This window comes from Pinus tabuliformis, chromosome 1_1, assembly GCF_031772625.1.
Source record: "Pinus tabuliformis cultivar Carrire ecotype Pingquan chromosome 1_1, CPIR1, whole genome shotgun sequence".
Taxonomy (NCBI): Eukaryota; Viridiplantae; Streptophyta; class Pinopsida; order Pinales; family Pinaceae; genus Pinus; species Pinus tabuliformis.
Window position 1 is genome coordinate 285,955,604 of NC_142297.1, and position 13,053 is coordinate 285,968,656.

Genomic DNA, 13,053 nt, shown 5'->3' on the forward strand with positions numbered 1-13,053 from the left:
GAATTGTTTTCAAGAGCACCAGTCTTCCTACTATGCTCAACGATCGAAAGGACTAGTTTCCAAGTCTATTCTTGAGTTTTTCCACCGTTTGCTACCAGTTTTCTATTCTTAGAGGGTTTAAAGCTAATTGATTCCCCAGGTATTTTGTTGGTAATTCTCCTGAGCAGAAGCCCAACGTTCTGGTCAAGTGGGCTTTGATTGATTCTGGGGTATTAAAGAGAAATATACAGGATTTGTCTTTGTTGATTTCCATACCCGAGGCTTCCATAAACAAGTCCAAAGTTATTTTTACCCTCTTCACTTCTTTTAGTGAGACCTCACAAAAGAGCATGATGTCGTCTACAAACTGTTGATAAGTGATAGGTAAGTTGTTTCCCCATAGCCTCAGACCTTTAAACTTTCTTTCCCTCATATCTTTCTTGAAGTATCTTTCAAGACCTTCCGCCGCAATAATGAACAAGAAAGGGGATAAGGGATCCCCCTGTCTCAGCCCTCTTGTGGCGTTAAAGGTCAAAGTTGGCGTCCCATTCAACATGATAGAGAAATTAGGCATTGATATCATGTTATAGATCCAGTCTATCCATCTATTACTAAAACCAAATGCCATAAGAATTGCTTTGAGGTACTTCCAGTTTAGGCGGTCATAAGCTTTTGACAGGTCCAGTTTTATCATCATTCCCCTCTCCTTTTTTTGTTTTAGAGAATGGACCACTTCCTGAGATACTACCAAACCATCTAGGATTTGTCTCCCTTCCACAAACCCAGTTTGTTCCTGGGAGATTATACTAGAGAGAATTGGTTTCAATCTTTTAGCCATCAACGTAGCAATTATTTTATAAATTAAATTACAAAGGGCTATTGGGAGGAAACCTTGGGCATTTTCTGAGTTATCAGATTTAGGAATAAGAGTCAAAAGAGTAGAGTTAAGACTCGGCCATACCTTCTGGTGTCTACGAGATTTCTCGACCACCTCCAGAATGTCTTGTCCAAGAAAACGCCAGCCTGCTTGGTAAAATTCCGCCGTAAATCCATCAGGTCCCGGGCCTTTGTGTTTTTTCATTCCCTTCACTATATCCTGGACTTCTTTCCAACATTGCTGCCCTCATCAAGGCCATGTTTTGGTCCCTTGTTATTATTTTTGGGATTTCGTTGTAGATCCTTTCTCTAGCCTCTTCTTTGTCAACTTGGGGTTCAATCAGCATGTCTTTGTAATACCCAACTAGTACCTGTTCAATTCCTTCATTTTGTGTTATTCTTTTCCCTTATTCATTTTTGATAGAGAAGATTTTGTTCCTTTGTTTGTGTTTGATCATGGCTTGGTGGAAGAACTTTGTGTTCCTTTCTCCATCTCGAAGCCAGTTTATCCTAGACTTTTGTTTCCATAAAATTTCTTCCTGTTTTCTTCGTTCCTCTAATTGGCTAATCAATGCTCCCTCTTCTCTACTTCTTTCGTCGTTTCGGCCTTCTTCTATAATTTTTTGTTGCATCTCTTCCATTTTTTGCTCTAGTCGATGCTTCTTCGTTAATATGTTCCCAAACTCCTCTTTGTTCCATTTTTTCTTTTCCCTCTGAGTTCTTTAAGCTTTAACTGAAAGGTTTGCATCTTGCTTCATCCTCTTTGTTGACTCTGAGTCCACCATCCCTCCACCTTCGGCATGAACTGCTGATTCCTGAGCCAAAAGGCCTCAAACCTGAAGGGCCGTTTGTTAGGGCTCTTCTTGATGTCTATCTCCAATTTGATGGGCCAATGATTTGAGCCCATGGCAGGAAGGATCATTGGTTCTACAAATACATCTCTGTTTATGATCTGTTCCGATATTAAGAATCTATCCAGTCTCGATGCTATTTGGTTTTTGCCTCCTCTTCTATTATTCCTAGTATGGATCCCATCTATCGTTGGAATATCTACAAGTCTTTGCTCCGTTATCATTTCACAGAAAGCCTCCATGCCTTGTTCTGGTCTTTTTGATCCTCCTCTCTTTTCTCCTAAGGTTTTAATCATGTTAAAGTCCCCCCCTACAATCCACGGAAGCTCTGGAAAGATCCTTCAGATTGTTTTCATGTCTTGTAGAAAATTTTTGCGTTCCCTTGATAGGTGCAGGCCATAGACTCCTGCGATGAGTATCCACTCAGAAGATCCTATCATTCTGAAAGTTCCTGAGAGGATTCGAGGAAGGCTAACCCAGTTTTTGAATTGCACTTCCTCGGGGTTCCAAAGGATTGCCACTCCTCTTGCCGTGCCTGCCGCGTCCTCACCCATTACCTCATAATGAATATTGTGTTTTCTCATTATTTCTTCCAACTTTTGGGAACTGGTCTTAGCTTCATGGATTATCATTATACTGGGTTTGTCTTTCTTCACCCTGTCCTTCAAATACCTCTGTTTTCCTTTATTATTAAGACCTCTAATGTTCCAACTTGTGAATATCATTTTAAAATTTTTTGGATGGTTGTTGAAATACCTCTGAAAGAGGTATAACTCTACCCGAGTTTACCAGCGTCTCCCATACCACCTGAATGGTTTCGCTCATTGGCCGTCTCCCTCTTTCCCTGCCTCTTTTGCCAGGACTGCTCATTCCCATGCTCTGGTCTCCTTGCGCTCCTATATGTTCCAGTTGACTTGCCAGAAGAGTTCCTTTCTTTTCCTTGTATTTTTGGAACATCTCTTTATACAATTGCTTTTGGTCGTCAGGTATGAACCTCTCATCTAGGTTCTTCCATAATTGTAACAAACTTTTCATTATTCACTCCTCATCGCTTCCACTGTCCTTTTGGAAATCAATCTCCATCTGAGATTGCTCAACGTGCATGTCCATATTTTCCTCTGTTCCTTCTTCTTCCATGTTTCTCTGGTTTAAGTCAGGCTCCTTTGCATCTTTAGCTAATTCCATAGGTTCTTCTGCGCTTTCTACTTTTTCCATCTCCCCTTCTTCTTCCTGAAGGACTTTGAACTTATTTTGGCATTCTACTGGCGTTGTTTTGACATGTTGTTGCATTCTTGGCGTTCCTTTCCCCGGTCTTCTTTTTATGGGGATTTCTTGGAAACCCTCCTCCTTCAGTAGCTTCTGTCCTCCTCTTCTCTTCTTCTTTTTTCCTTGATGTTTCCTCTGCAGCATTTAATGGGCATTGTTTGAAGAGATGGTCGTATTCATGGCATCTTCTGCAACGAAAGGGGATGTGTTCATAATCCATTGGTTGCTGCCAGACTTCGTCATGGTATTCTAACTCTATGTACTCCGGCAAAGGTTCTGATATATTCATGTATACACATATCCTTGCATGGGATGTATATCTCCCTCTTTTCGTGGTCTCTGCTACTTTGACAAATGTTCTGATTGTATTACCAATTCCTTCAGGAATCTCAGGGTCCCAAAACTCTATTGGTAAGCCAAGCAGTCTTACCCAGATGGGCGTTGCTAACATCTTTTCTTGGTCTCGATTGTAGCAGTCCTCCCAATGCCTCATGAATAAACTAGCGTTATTCATGAAATACGGTCCCCCTTCAAAGGTTTTTTCCTTGTCCTCTAGATTTGAGAATATTACTGTAAAAAAACCCTTTTCCCCCGCTTCAGATCTATATGCCCTTTCGGTTTCCATGTTTGTTGTATCCACTTCGATAGGTCCTTTTCGGACAACCAAAACCCTACAAACTTACATATTAAAGCATAGTCCTTCATATAGCATCTGTACTCTTCAAGTTTATTATTCGGAATTACGAACCTGAGTTTTTTAAGAGCTCTGGGAAGGCATCTGCCCCCTAGTCTATTTTGCCATTAGTTTCCCATTACTGGTGAATCTCTACTGTTTTCCTTTGGGTCTCTTTGTAGTCTGCTTCCGCTTGATTCTCCCGCTGTTACGTTTTTGTAGGAGGGGATCTCTCCCCTCCTTGCTTCCCCTGCCATGGCGTCTTTCAATTCCTCCCTGTTTGATGAACCTTCCCTCCACTTTTCTATGCCGTTGTTGATCTGGTTGAACGCAGGAAGCTCGCCCCCCCTGCCCTAATCTTAGCTGTCGCTCCTCTTGCGTTCCCGCCGCTGCTAACCATAATTCTTCAGAAACCCTCGCCGCCTCATTAGAGCCTCCTTACCCCAGTCCAAAGTTTTCATAATTTTCATTAAAACATATTTTTGAAAATAAGAAAAGTATATATATATATATATTATTAGTGGTTTTTTTACATGGCCAAAAAATCTATCAATTTATTTGTCAAACCATTAGTGAGATAATTATTTTTGACTGTTAACCATGAATGCAGGTTAAGTCATTACCCTTATTTAAGGAAAACAACCCCATTTGGAATAACCCGCCGTTAGTATCTATGTGGGTAGGCTTTCGCTCATGTCATATACCTCTGGTTCTTGGGCCGTTAACCTGTTTCCTTAAATCTGACCAACCAAAACTGATTCGTAGCCAAACAAAACAGTTTTAAAACATACCTCGTACACTAAAATTAATTTTTGATTAAAATCTATTTTTAAAATTAAAAAAAAAATATTTCTCATTAGTGATTAATACTATTTAAATATTTTTATATGTAATTTACCCAAAATTATATATATATATGTAATTTACCCAAAATTATATATATATATACACTAATAATTACGCATAAAACGTCGATGTACCCACGACGAGGAACAGGAGATCGACTGCCTCAATCGACGTCCAGCAAGATCAACTGATAATTAAACGACTTATTAATTTTAAATTAAGTCGTATGAATGTGACCTTGCATATGATCAAATTATATATACAAAATTAATTCACGAGGCAGGAGTGTTGTAAAAGAATAAAATAAGATTATAAGGTTTTCCAATCAACCAAAGAATAAAATAAGATTCTAAGGATTATATATACGAAATTAATTCACAAGGCAGGGCGAGTGTTGTAAAAGAATGAAATAACAGTCTAAGGTTCTCGACCAAAGAATAAAAGAAGACTCTAAGGTTTTCCACTCAACCAACCAACCTTCGAGGATAATTAAATAATTTAATAAATTTTAAATTAAGTCATATGAACGTGAGTTTCCCTATAATCAAATTATATATATTAAATTACTAAATTAAGACACTAAGTCACATGCAATGCCAATTTGCAGAGGTAAGTGTATTGGTTTATGACTCCAAAATAGGTACCAAGTTTCATAAAATGATGCATTTTTTTGTTGTTGTATCAGCAAGTTTCCTAATAATAAGAAATATGCTATATATATCATTTTTGTTTGATCAATTTATTTAAAAAAAAAAAATTAGCTAATTTCCATAGACAAACATAAGATTTTTTTAGTGCATTTTAGACTACATTATAGGAGAATATAGATATGAAGTTAAATAGGTTTATAACACTCCACCCATATGCAGATGGGACAATAAATGTAATCAACGAGATAGCATCTATTGAAAGTTAGAAAAGGCATGGGATGAAAATTTGGCATATACAACACTTATGATTGAGTAATCCACACTTCTACTGGTAAGTCCTCATTTGATGCTTGTTTTGGAATTTTCGTCTTCACCTTTTGGATATTGCATATGGATGTAAAGGAGAAGTGAGTGAGTATCTTAGAGGGGGTGTCATTAGGGATGAAAAATCCATTGAGAAGATAATGGACATTCATATACCATCACAAGAGATAATATAAATGATACAAAAAAATATAAATATAGGCATGATCAATGTAGAATAGAGAATTCCTTTACGGTGGGAGATAGATTATGGCTACAATAGAACAAGAAGAGGTTGGAAGATCATGGTAATAAAATCAAGGCTTTGCGATATGGTCCGTTTGAGATATCAAAAAATGTTGGAGATAATTCCTATATACTCAATCTACCTACATACATGCACATTTACTTAGTGGTGAATTTACATATTTTGAAATTCTATGAGCCTTCAAAGCTAGATCACGAAGACGAATAGGTCCTACCCTTTACAAAGGATTTGGCACCAAATGCTTAAGTAGAGCCGACATATGTTATATTTTTGTAGAAGAGGTAGAAAACTACAACCAAGGGGAATCATTACCTTATTCATATTGGGATGAAAAGACAACTTCTAGGTAAAGCCTCATTAAGTAGAAATTTTTTGCGACCAAAAAACTCTTGAAATGGGAAGATCTAATATGGATTAGGTCATTATATCTTTTTCAATCCATATTTGTGATTTTAGAGTGGAAAAACTAGAGGAATCATCTCATAGTACCATTTCTGATGTCAGGTCCAATTTTGGAAAAATGTGGTCGAAAACCTTTAGAAGTCATTTGATGCATCAAACAAAATTTTTGGAGCAAAAGCCGAGCCACTAGGAGCAAAAGGGTTTCATTCTATGCATGTTCTTTTTCTTCCATAGATGATTAAAGTCATTAAGAGTGCATATGGAGTGAATAGAGAGAGATGATTTGTGCATTGTAGTAGCCCACAAGCCACATATCTCACTTTTTGTAATTGTATGCATTTTCCATTAAGAGAAACAAAGCATAGTAGTCTTAGCTTCCAACCAGGTTTTCTCTTGAAATGGTTTCCAATGTTATATCTTGTGTTAATTTGTGGTTTGTGAGTTTTATTTTTTTATTCTCTATTTTTTGCATTATTTGTAAGTTGTGTGCATGCGTCGTAAACAATAATTAATAAATATAGAACCCCAAGGAGAAATAAATTCTCATAGTGTAGGTTTTATACTTTCTAATATATTTTAGTAGATATGTTGTGACAAATTATGAAGGGGAATATCCACAATAGTTTATAAATCACTGGATCATCTTACTATGAAAGGGTTACAACATAAAACAAAGATTATAAATCATGGTCATGCTTTTCATAGGAAAAATATTAATTTTTTCAGTGGGCATTCTTGATCACATGGTAAATATAAAGAAAAAATTAAAGCTCCTATAAGGGATCCCAGTGGAAGGACAAGGACATTTGAATGAAAGTAAAAAACTAGAAACCATAAGTTATTATATATTTACAACATCTCCAAAGGCACAACTTTCTTTTCCGTTTGGTTCCTATCTTGTTCAATGATGTGGTTAAAAAATAAACTCTACTTCAATTTATCTAATCCTTCCTTCTGAGGCATATATCATGGAGAAATATGAAAATGTGCCAATGCTTGAGGACTATGAGATCGACATAAAAAACAACCTTCACTTTTAAGAATCTTTTGGAATAAATTTTCACTTCAATGGTGTCCATAATCCTATATCAAAATTGTACCATTACATCTATTTGAATTGAACAAGGCATTGTGAAGTATAACTATGCTTGTTGAAAGATCTCTTTATTGTCTAGCTTTCAAACTTTCTTTATCATTTGGAGGTTTTGAGGCTTCTCTTTATTTTAGGTAGGAGCAGGGCACTACTACTATGTATATTAGGAAAAATCAACTCGCAAATAGATCATCACATTTCAGGCATTTACCATTTTTAAAGATATTAGGAATACCATGGGTGGATACATAAATAGATATTGTGTGGATTAAGTTAGAAATCTTCACATATAGTTGAATGTGTTGGCATCAACATCATTGAGTGTCTACGGAATAAGATAATAGTACAAAAGGAAAATTATAGATGAATTGGGGTCTAGATTACACAAACATGTATTTCTATATTAGATCTACCAATTAACAAGCGACCTTGTGGCTCATCTCCAAGAATGAGATTCACTTAAAAATAAACAAATGATAAAGGCCTTGGACAAAGAATTTACAATTATGTGAGCAATTCTACCCACATAAAAGGATTATTAAATTGTACAAGTTTAGCTACCAAAAGCATGTTTAGAAAAAGATAATAATAGATGTCTAGAAGCACAAATTAATGATGTAAATTTTCCCTTAAAAAATAGAGAAGGAAGAAACACTTCAAAACCTCCCTCCTTTAGATTTGTAGTGGAGGATAAAGGCAACTAAGAGGAATGGATTCTAAAACCCTAAGAATTTGATTCAAATAAGAAATGTATATTCCATATACATATTAGAAATATGAACTCAAGGTTACAATTAACTGAGACCTTTATAAGAGGAGGGTGGAATGAGGTTCAAAAGAAGAAGGAACAAAGAGGAGGATTGAGGATTGATTTTTAATGAGAATAACATAAAATGTACATTACATTTGCAACATTAAATTTGTAAGTGGAATTAGCATGTTAAAAATACATTTTCCATTAAATAATTGAATAAAAATTGACTTTTTATTAATTTGAATTGTGTTCCTAGTAACAAAATATAGCTATTAGGTATTCATATATATTATTAATGTACATATATTAATGTCTCTTTATAATATCCTTGAATATTTCAAAATACAATTTTTCTCAATAATCTTTTACTATAAAATTCAAAAAGGCATAAATGTATCTCTCACTCCCTATTTATATCATTTTTTTTCTTTTCATTAATATTTTATATAATTTTATCTTGCAAAATTTTAAAACCAAACCGCAGAAGCTTAATATATCAAAATTAATTATTTAACTACATCGTAGAAACTTAATATAATCTACATCACTATTTTGAAAAAAAAAAATTCTAAAAATCAATATATATATATATATATATATATATTATTTAATATGATTTTTATATTCACATGAAAATAAAATTAAACTATGAACACCCTTATGTTTTTTTGTTCTGTTTTATTTTTTTTATTAGATATATATGCGCTCATTTTTATGACAGTTGGTTTTTCCGCTAAACCTTATTTCTATTTATTTTATTTAATTCCAACTAAGTTTCAATCTAAATTTTCAGGAAAAAGGGGTAACTATATCAATATCGAAATTATTCCAACCAGATTTATAACTAAAATTTACACCACATATCTCACGCTCATTTATTGTGTATTCTAGAATCATAACATAAGGAACGTTTGTAGATCACTGATTGGCTCATTCGTTGTGTATTCTAAAACCATAACAATAGATTTCCCAAGATATTAACGTAAATTTTCAATTAATTTTCAATTCAACCTAACCTCTTTATTGGCCATATTCCATTATCACCATATACAAGTCTCTTGGCATCTCTCCGCAACGCCCAATCTCAACATCCTAGATTGTTTATATAGACGTCTTTTGAAATCATTAATAAGATAGAATACGCCCACAGAATCGGCAACAACTTTTCCTGTGACTTCTTTCCCCTTTTTCTTCGTTACTTATACAGCACTCTTCAGGAACAACATTGAAAAAATTAAAACCTTAAAGTGTTCACATGTGAAACATTGTCCCTATCAAAGAAACCCTCCGGTAACAGACAAAACCATTTGCGTTTTATTAATGTTCTCCTCCTTTTACGTGAATTTCACATGCAAAGATTCCGGACTATGTAATTCGTGTTAGAGATTTCAGAGAAAGTTGCTAAGTAATGAGGCTGATCATTATCCTCTCCATTATAAATAGCCCTCATCACAAACTCCTTTTCGGCACAACATAGGCCGCGTTTAGGAGTTTCTGTTTTGCTTCATGTACGTCCTGAAAGTAACCAAGAGATATTGATTTTGTTTCATAATAGTTTTTTCGCCATGAACGTACAAAGCAAATTCTTGGAGATCCGCCATGTTGTGAAACTGAAGCAGGTCGTGAGAAAATGGAGGAAGCTCACTAGCATCCGCAAAGCGGCTCAGGCTCTGGCCGGGAAGCTGCTTTTCTCGCGATTGTGCCGAGTGAATTATGTGTCCGGCGACACACAGGTCGATGTGGCCGGGTTGAACAACTCGAGCAACGGGCATCGTCGCTCACTGTTGGCCATCCCGCTAGACGTGCCGTCGGGACACGTGGCGGTGTATGTCGGGAAGAATTGCAATAGGCAATTTGTTATCAAGGCGGTGTAACTGAACTACCCGGTGTTTCGGGCACTGCTCGAGTAGGCCGAGGAGGAATTTGGCTACGCACAGCGCAACAGACTTGCGATTCCCTGCGACGAGTTCCTGTTCGAGCACATTCTACGACTCTTCAGCAGAAATGGCCTCGCCGCAGTGAGGCATCTCGATTTGGAGACAGTTAAGAGCGATTTCTTTAGCGAATGGAATTGCTCGTCTGAGGTGAATGGAATATCGTTCGACATGGAATCGAGGCCTCTTCTTCATCCCTTCGCTTAAAAATCCATTGGCGTGCAACATTAAGACCTGATTAATGGACACTCTTGAGCTATAAGTAATTCAGTTTGATACTGCTGCGGATATATGAATTCTCCTGGATGTTGGGGCTTTTTAATGGGAAAATTCCAAAAACAAAAATTCAAACACACAGAGGCAATGCTCTGTTTCTACCTTCCCAGGATCTTTTTGCACAGGGAAGCTAAATTTTTTTTTACTCAATTTTTTTTACTGAGGAACATAGTATTTCGCCACCATAAAAACATTTCTATTCATTAAAACAAAATCACTGATACATATTTCATCTTCTTTGCTGAGAGGGTTTTACCACGAAAATACATTCAACAAAAAAAACATTTACTCTGTCTCCACATGAGAATTTACTCTGCTGGGTAAAACTCTCATTTACCTTCACTGCTGTGAAAACATATTACTTACTGGTGTAAAACCTTCTTTTACATACTGCTGTAAAAACAAAATTTACACAGGCTTACAAAACAAATGCCTCCTCTCTGTTCTTTTCTTCATGCATTACTGTGCAAATTCTCTCTATTCTCTTTCGTTGCCCCCCGAGCTCTCACATGTTACAACTTACATTACAATACATCAACAGTTTCATATTCACTACTATGTAAACCTCGAGTCATTTCACAAAAAAAATCAACCAAACAAAAATTACATAATGTACGAACTTCTATATTTTTTTTGGATATTGCGTGAATACAATAACAAAATGACCATGCCTCTTTTAAATTCACCATACCTTCGTATGTATAAAAAAAATTAAAATTTAAAGCCCCTACCAATACTTCTACGGTAACATTTAATTCGTTAATTATTTTACCGCGGTCAACCAATCTTCAAATCCACGTAAATATTAAATGCTGGCTCGTATGCATCTTCGGACAATCGACTGTGGAGGTTGATGAAGTAAATCAGACGGTGGAGGAGAATATCGAGAGGCATTACTTAACTGAACATTACGTCCCAATATGTCAGAGATGATGACGTATGGGGAGAGCCACGCGTCTGCACCAAATCGTATCGGAGTCAAAAAAACGGAAACCACTTTTACGCAAAAGTGGTCCGATATGCATCAACCGGGATTGTGGTTTTGCTGCGGTGGTTTTGGGGATGTACGGCTGCGCAATTGGAATTATGACTTCAACACTCCCCTTTAATTTCAACTGCTGGGCATTCGGTCATACCCAGACACTTCCTTAAAAATTCAAAGCTTTTCTGATCCAAAGGCTTCGTCAAGATGTCTGCTACCTGTTCTTGGGTCCTGCAATGTTCTAGGACAATTTCTCCATTGTTCACCAATTCTCTGATTTAGTGAAACCTTGTATCAATGTGTTTCGTTCTCTTATGAAACACTGAATTCTTTGACAATGCAATAGTTGAGCTATTGTTACAAAAAATCACTGTCGCTTTTGCCTGCTCTTGGCCTAAGCTTCTCAACATTCTTCTCATCCACACTGCTTGACATGCTGCTGCTGTAGCTGCCATATATTCAGCCTTTGCTGTAGACAATGCTACAATGGACTTCTTCTTAGAAGCCCATGAAATGGCTCCTGAACCCATATGAAAAACATATCCGGAAGTGCTTTTCCGATCATCTACACTTCTAGCCCAATCACTGTCAGTGTATCCAACCGAATATGAATGTTCTGAGACATTATATAAAATTCCAAACATTTTGGTACCTTTGACATACCTCAAAATTCTTTTTGCTGCCTGCCAATGTGCCTCCTTTGGCCTCTCCATGAATCTGGAAATTAAACTAACAACATACATAATGTCAGGCCTAGTAGCCGTTAAATACATAAGGCTGCCAACAATACTCTTGTACAAACTAGGATCAAAATCCTTGCTGTTGTCCTCTCTGCTGAGTTTTAATCCCATTACTGTGGGAGTGATTGCTGCCTTGCATTCTTGCATGTTAAATCTGGTCAATACTTGATTTATATATCTTGCTTGTGAGATAAAAATTCCTTTTTCATTTTGATCTACTTCTATGCCTAAGAAGTATCTCAAGAAACCCATGTCAGTCATTTCAAATTCTTCCTTCATGACTGATTTAAAATTCTTAATGAGCTGATCATCATTACCTGTGAAAATAACATCATCAACATATAAGACAACAATCAAAATTTTACCATCTTTTTCTTTGATGTAGACGGTGGGTTCTCCTTCACACTTGTCGAATTCATTATCCAATAGATAAGAATCTATCCTGTTGTACCATGCTCTTGGTGCTTGCTTCAGCCCATAAAGAGCTTTCTTCAATTTGCACACTTTGTGCTCTTCACCTTTCTTCTCATAACCGAGAGGCTGTTCAATGTACACCTCTTCTTTTAACACTCCATTTAGGAATGCTGAATTCACTTCCATTTGGTAGACTTTCCATTTGTTTTGTGCTGCTATGGACAGCACTGCTCTCACGGTTTCCATTCTTGCAACCAGTGTGAAAGTCTCCTCATAATCTCTCCCGTACTGCTGCTTGTACCCCTTGACAACCAGCCTTGCCTTGTGCCTTTCTATCTTGCCTTCAGCATTGCTCTTGGTCTTGTAAACCCATTTTACTCCAATGACTTCTTTGCCTTTTGGTAGCTCAACCAAGTCCCATGTTTTGTTTATCTCTATGGCATTCATCTCTTCATCCATAGCTTCTATCCATTTCCTATTTTTAATTGCATCCTCGAAATGAATAGGATCATCAACATGACAATACAAGGCAAATAAGGAATTCATCCCTTCATCATAAATGTCACTTAGATTTCTAAATTTCTTACCTATTTCACTTGGTGTGCAAGTGCTTGAAGATGCACTTGAATTTCCTCCTTGTGGTGTGCTTGGAGAAGCACTCTCATTTATCCTCAATGGTGTTCCTTGTTGTCCTTGTGTTGGCGCTGCTGTTTGGGGATGCATTTCAGCCACTTCCTCTTCATCTT